General features: G+C 43.8%; 1 protein-coding gene across 1 annotated transcript in view; it reads left to right on the top strand.

Annotated features, from left to right (window-relative positions):
- Pp2d1 (protein phosphatase 2C like domain containing 1) overlaps positions 1–10323 on the top strand; it is a 61793-nt gene that overhangs the window by 4029 nt on the left and 47441 nt on the right. The window lies entirely within an intron of this gene.

The following is a 10323-nucleotide window of genomic DNA, read 5'->3' as shown; positions in this document are numbered from 1 at the left end:
CACACACACACACACACACACACACACACACACACACACACACACACACACACACACATATATGGGCTCTGATGTAGTGGCCACAGGTAAATGTGGGAGATGAGCACAATGGATTCTGGGAATATAGTGGCTGTTGCCCTGGCAACAGGTCTGTGAGACCCGCCCATGCAATGTCCCCTGTTAGAGAGTGTCCTTCCCATTCTCCCTAGGTACCTCAGTTGCTCTCCTCTGCAGCCTCCCAAGGAGGGGCTTAGTGAATCTTTGCAGCCTCCCAAGGAGGGGCCTAGTGAATCCGGTCAGATTCAGGGATTAACGACTCAAGTTTGAGTTGTTTACCATGCCTAAGCATCTTTGCTACAAGGTGGAATGTTTCAACCTCTGAGGAGACTTAGAGAACAACGGGTTGCTCTTGAAGAGGACCTGGGTTCAATTACCAGCACCCACAAAGTGCTCATAATAGTCCACAATTTCAGGACTAGAAGATCCAATACTCTCTCTCTTTTTTCTTTTAAGATTTTATTTATTTTACGTATATGAGTACTCTGTAGCTGTCTTCAGACACACCAGAAGAGGGCATTGAATTCCATTACAGATGGTTGTGAGCCACTATGTGGTTGCTGGGAATTGACCTCTGGAAGAGCAGTTGGTGCTCTTAACCCCTGAGCCATCTCTCCAGCCACCCCAATACTCTCTTAGCTTCCTCAGACACTGCACTCTAATTACAATGTACATATACACATGCCGAATTATACACAAAATAAAAGCAAGCAAAAAACTTCATCAAAACATCCCCATGTATGTTCTTGTTTTGTTTTTTTGTTTGTTTGTTTTGAGACAAGGTCTCACTATATAATTCTGACTGTCCTGGAACTCATTATGTAGACCAGGATGGCTTTGAACTCACAGAGCTATGACTGTCTCCCAAGTGCTGGAATTAAAGGTGTGTACTGCCCAGCCCCCTTGTTTGTTCATAATAGTGTCTATAATTTTTAATTAATTAACTCCTGTTACTGGGAATGGCAGGGATATGCCCATAGTAAGCTCATGCTCTTTGCTTAGATAAATCTCTGGTCCTAGATTTTTTCCTTTTAAAGTATCTTTTAAAATCATTATAATTTATTCATTTTATGAAGGTGTTATGCATGCAATGACATATGTAGAGGTCAGAAGACAATTTAAGAGAGTCAGTCAGTTCTCTCCTTTTACTGCCAAACTGTGTATCTTTTATTTCATTTATCTATTTATTAGATTTATTTATTTATTTTACGTATATGAATATACACTGTAGCCGTATAGATAGTTGTGAGCCTTCATCTGGTTGTTGGGAATTGACTTTTAGGACCTTTGCTTACTCTGGTAGGCTCTGCTCACTCCGGTAGACCTGGATTGCTCAGTCCCTGCTCACTCCAGCCTAAATATTTATTATTATAAATTAGTACACTGAGGCTATCTTCAGACGCACCAGAAGGGGACGTCACGTCTCATTACGGGTGGTTGTGAGCCACCATGTAATTGCTGTGATTTGAACTCAGGACCTTTGGAAGAGCAATTGGTGCTCTTACCTGATGAGCCATCTCACTAGCTCTGTATCTTTTATTTTGATTTGATTACTTGCATTTATTTATTTTGGGTGTGGGTATGTGTATATGTATGGACATATGCCCATACATAGAAGTTTGTTCTTTTACCATGTGAGTTCCAGAGGTTAAACTTAGGTTGTTAGGTCTTGTTACCCAATGTGCTGTATCATTGGCCCCATTTTTGTATTTTGAGAGATTTTGCCAAGTAGCTCTAAGTGGCCTAGAACTTGCTATGTAGAATAAGGTAGGCTCCAATCTATTTGCCTGTGCCTCTGCTTCTTGAATTCTGTCAACTGTTCTATGTGTTTTTGAGAAATGGTTTAATTTTATAGCCCAGGGTGGCCCAAAACTCACTAAGTAGTCCAGTCTAGACTAGAATTTAGAGAACTCCTCCCATGTTAGCCTTCAAAAATGCTGGATTACAGGCATGCATCATCAAATCTGACTCCAACATTTTCTCATTCATTTGTTTGTTCACTGTCTTGGTTCTCTTCTTCTACCAGGGACTTCCCTCACCTCAAACTCTGGTCATATTTCTTGGCAACAAATATCTTTACCCACTGTGCCATCTAACCCATGATCTCTTCTTTTCTTCCTTCCTTTCTTTCTTTCTTTCTTTCTTCCTTCCTTCCTTCCTTCCTTCCTTCCTTCCTTCCTTTCTTTCTTTTTTTTTTTTAGAAAGGGACTTAGCTGGTTGTGTAGCCCAAGCCTTTAATTTGAGAGACAGAAGCAAGCGGATCTCTGAGTTCAAGGCCAGCTTGGTCTACAGAGTGAGCTCCGGGACAGCAAGGACCACACAGAGAAACCCAGTCCCCAAAAGAAAATAAAAGACTTTTTAGGTAGGCAGATGGGCCCTTAGGTCTTCCCACTGAGTGATGGGATTAAAAATATGTTTATCGTGGGTGGCTGTGCTCCCAGTTAGTAAAACAAATCAAAGCACGATAAACAATCCACCTACGCCAGGGTCTCAGACCTGTCATCCCAATCATTCATTCATACACCCCAATGCATAATACTTCAAAGCTACAGAGGCTAAGGCCACTGTCTCAAAATGAAAAATGTAAGAGGTATCCTGAGGTAGATGTTAGTGGTAGGGCATTGTCTTAAAATGCACAAGCCCTTGGGTTCAATCCACAGAAACAGCCCTTTGACTATTGGTTGTTTTATTTTGTTTTAGAGTACTGGGGTGGAACTAGAGACTGAGAATTGTAAACCATAACTCTGACCGTGGCATGACCATCCCTTCCACTGATCGAGTTGTTTGTTATGTTTCCTTTTGGCTTCCATCAACCCAATCCTCATCTGTTACCAAATCTATACTGGCACTCTCAACGTTCCTTCCATCCTCCCTCCTCCATTTCCCAAAGCTTACAGTGTGCCTTCCCAGGTTCTGCACAAAACTGACACTTAGAGAGCTGTGTCCTAGAGCTGGAAGTTAGACAATGGGACCCTCCTCTGGGACATGTAGTTCAGAGTGCTCCATGTTGCATGAAAAAAAAAAAAAATCAGTATGTCACTTGGTATTTGGTTCAGACAGGGCAACTTCATAAATCTAGAGACTCACTCTTCTGCCCAAATGTCATTTCAGCCCCATCCCCACCCCCACCCCACCCCAGGAGGTGGGATCCTTCTCACATCTCTTTGTGTTAAATCCCCAAAAGACGTCTGCATTGATGTGTTCAGTTATCTGGCAAGAGCCTGGCTTGGAAATGATTTGAGTGGCAGACCCACTTAGGTAAGTAAAAAGACAAATTAATTAACTTGTCAAATCCGGCTTCTTAGCACGAATGTGAAAGATTCTTGCATAACAAAGTATTGTTCCTGGCATGCCAAGCTGCTTTTTTCTTTTCTTTGTACTCAATTCATGCTTTTGCAAATCTCATGAATTAGCTCCTCTTCCAGCAGTAAAGGCTATTCAGAGTGGCTGGGGAACTTCTAGTAAGATGAATTCCTTTCGCCCTCAGTTTCATATGCAGAGATATCCAAACCTTTATATGAGAAGCATGGTAACACAGCCCTCATTGGCAAATGTAGAGACGTTGACTGTGAGCTCAGCTGACTTTGGAGAACTCCAGTAGTAAATGCAGTGCTTGTGTGAGGTTCAGCTATACTTATACATCTTTTGACTTGACTCAAAATTTTAGATTTTTGTATTTTTTATTCACTGTTTTTCTTCTTCCTTCCTTTGTTTGTTTCTTTCTTTCTTTCTTTCTTTCTTTCTTTCTTTCTCTTTTTTTAAAAAGACTTATTTATTGTATGTATATGAGTACACTGTTGCTATCTTCAGACACACCAGAAGAGGGCATCAGATCCCATTACAGATGGTTGTGAGCCACCATGTGAATGCTAGCAATTGAACTCATACCTCTGGGAGGTCAGTCAATGCTCTTAGCGGCTGAGTCACCTTTCCAGCCCTCATTGTTTTTCTTCATGCTTTAATTGAACTAAAAATGTGATAGTGACTAACTATAACTTCATCTTGCTATTTTTTTTTAAAGTTTTGGTAGATGGTTTTGAATATTTTAGTTCGCCTATTTTCTTCTTTATAGTTTTGTTTGGTCTTTCTGTGATTTTGATACATCCATACCTACACACTTGCTGGGAATAGATTCCAAGGTGGGCCAGAGCTCTGCTGCTGAGGTAATTCCCCAACCCTGATTTTCAATACTTCAGAACACCTTCTTTTTGTTGTGTTTTTTGAGACAATATCACACTGTGACCCACACAAGTAAGCCTGTGCTGGCCTTACACCTATTTTGTAGTCCCGTCTGACCTTGAATTCTGTCTTATTCTGTCACTATTCTATTGCTTTGATGAGACACCATAACCAAGGGCAGCTCTTATAAAGGAAAGCATTTAGGTGGGTGTTGATTATGGTTTCAAAGGCTTAGTCCATCATCATCATGCCAGGGACCATGGAGGGTCCGTAGGCAGACCTGCTGCAGAAGTAGTTTAGAGTTCCATATCATGACCTGCAGGCAGCAAGGGTTAAAAAAGAACTGAGCCCTGCTTGGGTCTTTGAAACTTCCAATTTCACCCTAAGTGAGGCACTTTCTCCAACAAGGCAAAACCTACTTTAACAAGACCATAACTACTCTAGTCCTTTTCAAAGGTGATGACTAAGCAGTTAAATATATGAGCAGCCTGAGTAATTGTTTTTGTTTTGTTTTGTTTTACTTTTTAAATTTTATTTTATTTTTTAAAGGTTTATTTATTTTATGGTTATGAGTACACCATAGCTGTCTTCAGATGCACCAGAAGAGGGTGTCACCTCCCATTACGATGGTTGTGAGCGAACATGTGGTTGCTGGGAATTGAACTCTGGGCCTTTGGAAGATCAATCAGTGCTCTTAACCACTGTGCCATCTCTCCAGCCCCCAGAGTAATTCTTATTCAAACCACCACAAGCTCTGTTTCATTTTTATTTGTATTGTGCTGCTGGGGATCAAATCAAGCCCTGTGCACGCTAAGCAAGTGCTCATTCTAGGAGCTATATTCTCAGACCTGATCTGGAACTCAGGACCCTACAGCCTCAGCCTCCTGATCATCATCCATAGGTATTGTCAGCCTCACCCAGCCTATGCCATATAACCACAGTAACATTTTAACCAAGAACATCTGAACTAAAATTTATCAAACAAAAACTGATTGGTTTTAAAGGCTAACTACAGGTGTGCTCAGGCAGCTGAGAGTGAAGAATTTCTTAAGTCCTTGAATATGAAACCCTGCTATCTCAGTGACAATGACAATGATAACACATCATACTATACACACACATAAACACACCACACACACACACACACACACACACACACACAGACCTACATGCACGCACTGAACAGGAGCTAGCTTCAGATGGAGCACACACATAAAGCCCTGGGTGCAATGGTCAGTTACTGTATGAACTGGCTACAATGACATACATCTGTGATTCCAGCAAGCAGAGGTGGAAGTAGCAGGATTTTAAAAGTTCTTCAAGGACACTGTCAGTTCTACAGTGAGTTTGAGCCAGCCTGCTCTACATAAAACCCTATCTCAATTAATTTACTAAAAATTGTCTCTAAAGTGAATAAAGAAACCACCAAATAAGGCTCAGAACCATGTTTAGAAATAGTGGATATTCAGTAAATATTGGGAGTACTCTAATTTGAAATCAGCTACAATATGGCTTCCATTGTTTTCTTCTTCCTTCCTCCATACAAACACACATACTCTGTTTAGAATTGGGTTTCCTTTATCAAAACAGATCTGAGAGGAGAAGATATCACAGCTGGCTAAACAATCAGGCTGACTCTTGTTAACAGAACTTTGGAGTCCAACACAGACCAGGAACCTCTAGGCCTCCTAAGACATTCTACCTCTCAGGCAAGTGGGTGGCAAAGGAGAAGTTAACTCTTTTCTAACAGTGTGATTGACAGTCAATGGCAGAAATGAAGGAAGTGCCAAAAGCTTGCATTGTTGGCTCCTTCCACACATCTTCAAATCTAAAATTGAATTTCTGAAGAAATTCATGAGAAAAACAAAGCAATAGCAAAATAAGAACAGCAAAAGAGCTAGCTGAGCCGGGCAGTGGTGGCACACGCCTTTAATCCCAGCACTCGGGAGGCAGAGGCAGGCGGATTTCAGAGTTCGAGGCCAGCCTGGTCTACAGAGTGAGTTCCAGGACAGCCAGGGCTACACAGAAACCCTACAGAGAAACCCTGCCTCGGAAAACCAAAAAAAAAAAAAAAAAAAAAAAAAAAAAAGAACCAGTTAGGGAATCAACATCTTCCTCTACATCTGGAGGCTAAGCTCGGCTCGACTTTGATGTGTAAAATATGCACCTCAGTCCCTTGTCCACAGGGGTCTAAAACCAAACACCACTACATAGGTACCTTTAAAAAAGAGTTGTGTGTGTGTGTGTGTGTGTGTGTGTGTGTGTGTGTGTGTACCAGAGTGCATGTATATGTGTAATACCGTGCAGTGCCTGAAGATACTGTAAAAGGATAAAAGGTCCCCTGGAACTGGAGTCACAGCCAGTTGCAAACCACCTGCAGGTGCTGGGATTTTAACTCAGGCTTCTTTGAGAATAACAAATGCTCTTAACTGTTGAGCCATCCCTCCAGTCACAACACATGCTTGGTTTTTTTGTTTTTAATTTAATGTCAGTGCATGAATGTGAGCCGGCTCGTGCCACTGTGTGTACACCCCTTTCTGCCAAGCCATCTTGCCATCACCAAAGCTTCATTTTCCTTTTTTTTTTTTCCCCCTGGCTGTCCTGGAACTCACTCTGTAGACCAGGCTGGCCTTGAACTCAGAAATCCACCTGCCTCTGCCTCCCAAGTGCTGGGATTAAAGGTGTGCACCACCACAGCCCAGATTTCCCCTTTTTAACAACAACAACAAAAAAAAGATTTATTTATTTTATGCATGAGTATACTGTACCTGTCTTCAGACACACCAGTAGAGGGCATCAGATCCCATTACAGATGGTTGTGAGCCACCATGTGGTTGCTAGGAACTGAAGTCAGATCCTCTGGAAGAGCAGTCAATGCTCTTAACCACTGAGCCATCTCTCTAGCACCAAAGCTTCATTTTTTGGTGACTTTTTATTTTGTAGTACTAAAAATAAACCCCATCTCCCACACATGGTAGACAATCTCTCTAACCCTGACCTAAACAACATAATTCATTCACTGCTGGGATAGCTGTTATTTTGTTTTCTCAACAGACCCAGTATATGCTAAGCACTACCCTGAACCATTATGCCCTCTGACAAGACACCACCCTCACTGTATGTTTGCAGTTGTTTTGCTTTATTGTGGTGCCAGGGTTGACCCTATGTGGGCTTCCTGGCACATATGGAGCAAATGCCTACCACAGAGAAACATCCCAGACCTTATGTATTAAGTATTTTCTTTTTTATCTTGAGACAGGGCTCAGTAAATGATCCGTCTATCCTTGAGCTCATTCTGTTGTTTAGGTGGACCTTAAACTTAGGCTCCTCCTACCTAGCTCAGACTTCCCAGTAGATGAAGCCCAGGTAAAGCAGGGCAGTTGTGAAGAGTAACACTCTTTGGCTGCCAAGTTCTCAGCAGATTTCTCCTTTCTAGATTCTGCTTGTGTGGGTCCCCTTAACCATCCCCAGCCCCCTGCGAAGACATGCCAGTGTGTGGGTCCCCTTAACCATCCCCAGCCCCCTGCGAAGACATGCCAGTGTGTGGGTCCCCTTAACCATCCCAAAGCCCCCTGCGAAGACATGCCAGTGAATACCGAAGTCTATATTCTCTCTGTGTTACACACGATACCTGTGGCAAAAGTTACTTTATAAATTAAACAACAATAAGAAATTACCAGGAGTCAGTAAGAAACTATAATAGTGTAATAACTGGGTGTGACACTGTATGCCTTCAATCTAAGCACTTGGGAGGCAGAGGCAAGCAGATCTCTGAGTTGCAGGCCAGCCAGGGTTCCATAGTGAGATCTTACCTCAAGCAAACAAGCAGTATATGCCACAGGTTTTGTGAATGTGGGAGGCCCATTGAACTCCTCTCACTGTTCTTGTTATTTCTTTTGTTACTTTGTTACTGCCTCTCTCTGCCTCTCTGCCTCTCTCTGCCTCTCTGCCTCTCTCTGCCTCTCTGCCTGCCTCTGCCTCTTGGATGTTGGAATTATGAGCTGCTTGTTGGTTTACAGGCGATTCTGCTAGGAACCTCCCAGGGACCTAGCAACAGCTTATGTCATTATCTGCCACAGGATGCTGACATATGAAATGATCTCTCCCTCTCACTCTCCTCCCCTATGTTCTCTGAAGATCTCTCTCTCTCCCCTCTCCACCCTCATGGCTCATACCCTCTGCCTTTCTGCCTGTACCCCCTTTATAGGCCCTCACTCCCTTCCCTTCCCCCAAATCCTTTATACCCGGTCTGTTGCATGGTGTGATTTCTTAAGGAGACACCTTGGCATGGGCCAGGCAGGTATGCCAGCACACACACACACACACACACACACACACACACACTCACACACACACACACTCACACTCACACACACACACACACACACCGCATTATATTTCATAACACTGGTACTATTTCTTTCTGACAATATTAAGGATCACTTGTGGAAGTGAAAGAAAAAATCAAGAGAGCAATGACTAACTGGCTCCAGTGAAGGGCATGGCTGGGAAAGCCAAGGCTTCAGGGAATGCATGTCTAAGGAGCGCAGCGCGCCTGTTTGAAGATCCCTAGAGGATAGGAAAGTGAAGAGTCAAAGCTGACGGTCAGACTTATAGACCCCAGTGAGACCACTGACCTTTACCCTAAAACCAGAGTTGCTGAAAAGTTTTTGGCAGGTTGACATACTTATAAAATAAACTGAAAAAGAAAACAAGCAGACAAATGTGACTCTGTACAAGGGCACCATTGTTCTCTGTTCCCTTGTTCCACCCTCAGCAGCCTGATAACTCAGGACTGAAGCTGGCACTAGCTTCTCAGAATGTACTAGAAGTCTGGATCCAGGACCATGGGCTGAGCAAGCTAAGCTGGCTCTTTGTGCTAATGCTCTGTGTTTCTGCCCTTAAATAAACACCCAAATGTTTTTAAGAACTGTTAGCAAGTTGTCCACACCCTGTTTCCAATCATGTGCTCCGAAGCCCTCCAACAGCAAAGTTCCAAGCAGAACATCTGCCGCAGAAAAAGAGTCTCCTAAGCAGACCCTCCCCCTGCAGTTTGCACCCCAGTGGTGCAACGTCTAAGCATTTTCCCCATACAACAGAGAGTGCTTTTTCATTTGGTATGGGGTGGCTTTAGTCAATTAGTTAAATTTGAGATGCTGAGGATTGCGCATAGGGCCTGGTGTCTGATACCAAAGCCTTCAGCTACAGGTCTAAGCACTGGCTGGCAGTTTTAGCAAGCAAGTGCAGCTTACTCAGAAGGCTGACTTTCTTACATTGTGTGCATGTATGTGTGTGTGTGTGTGTGTGTGTGTGTGTGTGTGTGTATGTGTGTGTGAGACAGCATAGATGAATGCTTTTTCAGATAGCTCCAGCACATTCTAAATTCTTATAGCATTATCTAACAGTGCATCCCCGTGTCTCTTCTGTGTGTGTGCCACCTGTGGTAGTTGGGAGAGCTGTCCAGGAGGACATGAGAGCAGGAAAGCTGCCCAGCTGCCTTGGTGGTTACCGCACTTATGAGAATGGGCCCTGCACCTTGCTCTGGCAACACAGAGGATCTGGTCCTGATGGCAAAGGCACTGTTGAGCCAGCTCCTCACAGGCTGAAACACTTGGGAGAGTGAGCCCTGTGCATTGACTGCGCAGCATAGTCAGCTGGCTCTGGAAACCCACGGGGCCAGCGCTTGCAAGTGAGCTGGCCTAGAGGCCATGAGAGCAGGAGGTCTGACGCTGCCTCCTCGTGATGGTGGCATTGGGTGCACTAGCCTGAGCAGTGCTGGAGAGCTCATCATGGTGGGGTGGATAAGTGTAGCCTGAGTGGTGATCACCTTGGCACCCACCCAGGGCTCTGCGTTTGCCCACTCCAACATTTATATCATCTGCAATTGGTTGGGATGCATGAAAGAGCCAGTCCTGCTCATCCAAAGCTGCAGGATTTCCATGACACAGGTTAACAACAGGGTAACAGAGTACTGGTGAGAATCCAGGGTGGTGGTGGCGGCGGCGCACGCCTTTAATCACAGGACTTGGGAGGCAGAGGCAGGCGGATTTCTGAGTTCGAGGCCAGCCTGGTCTACAGAGTGAGTTC

This window comes from Mastomys coucha, unplaced genomic scaffold (genome assembly GCF_008632895.1).
Source record: "Mastomys coucha isolate ucsf_1 unplaced genomic scaffold, UCSF_Mcou_1 pScaffold3, whole genome shotgun sequence".
Lineage (NCBI taxonomy): Eukaryota > Metazoa > Chordata > Mammalia > Rodentia > Muridae > Mastomys > Mastomys coucha.
Note: the sequence above shows the minus strand (reverse complement) of the source record. Positions and strands in the feature narration are given on the sequence as shown.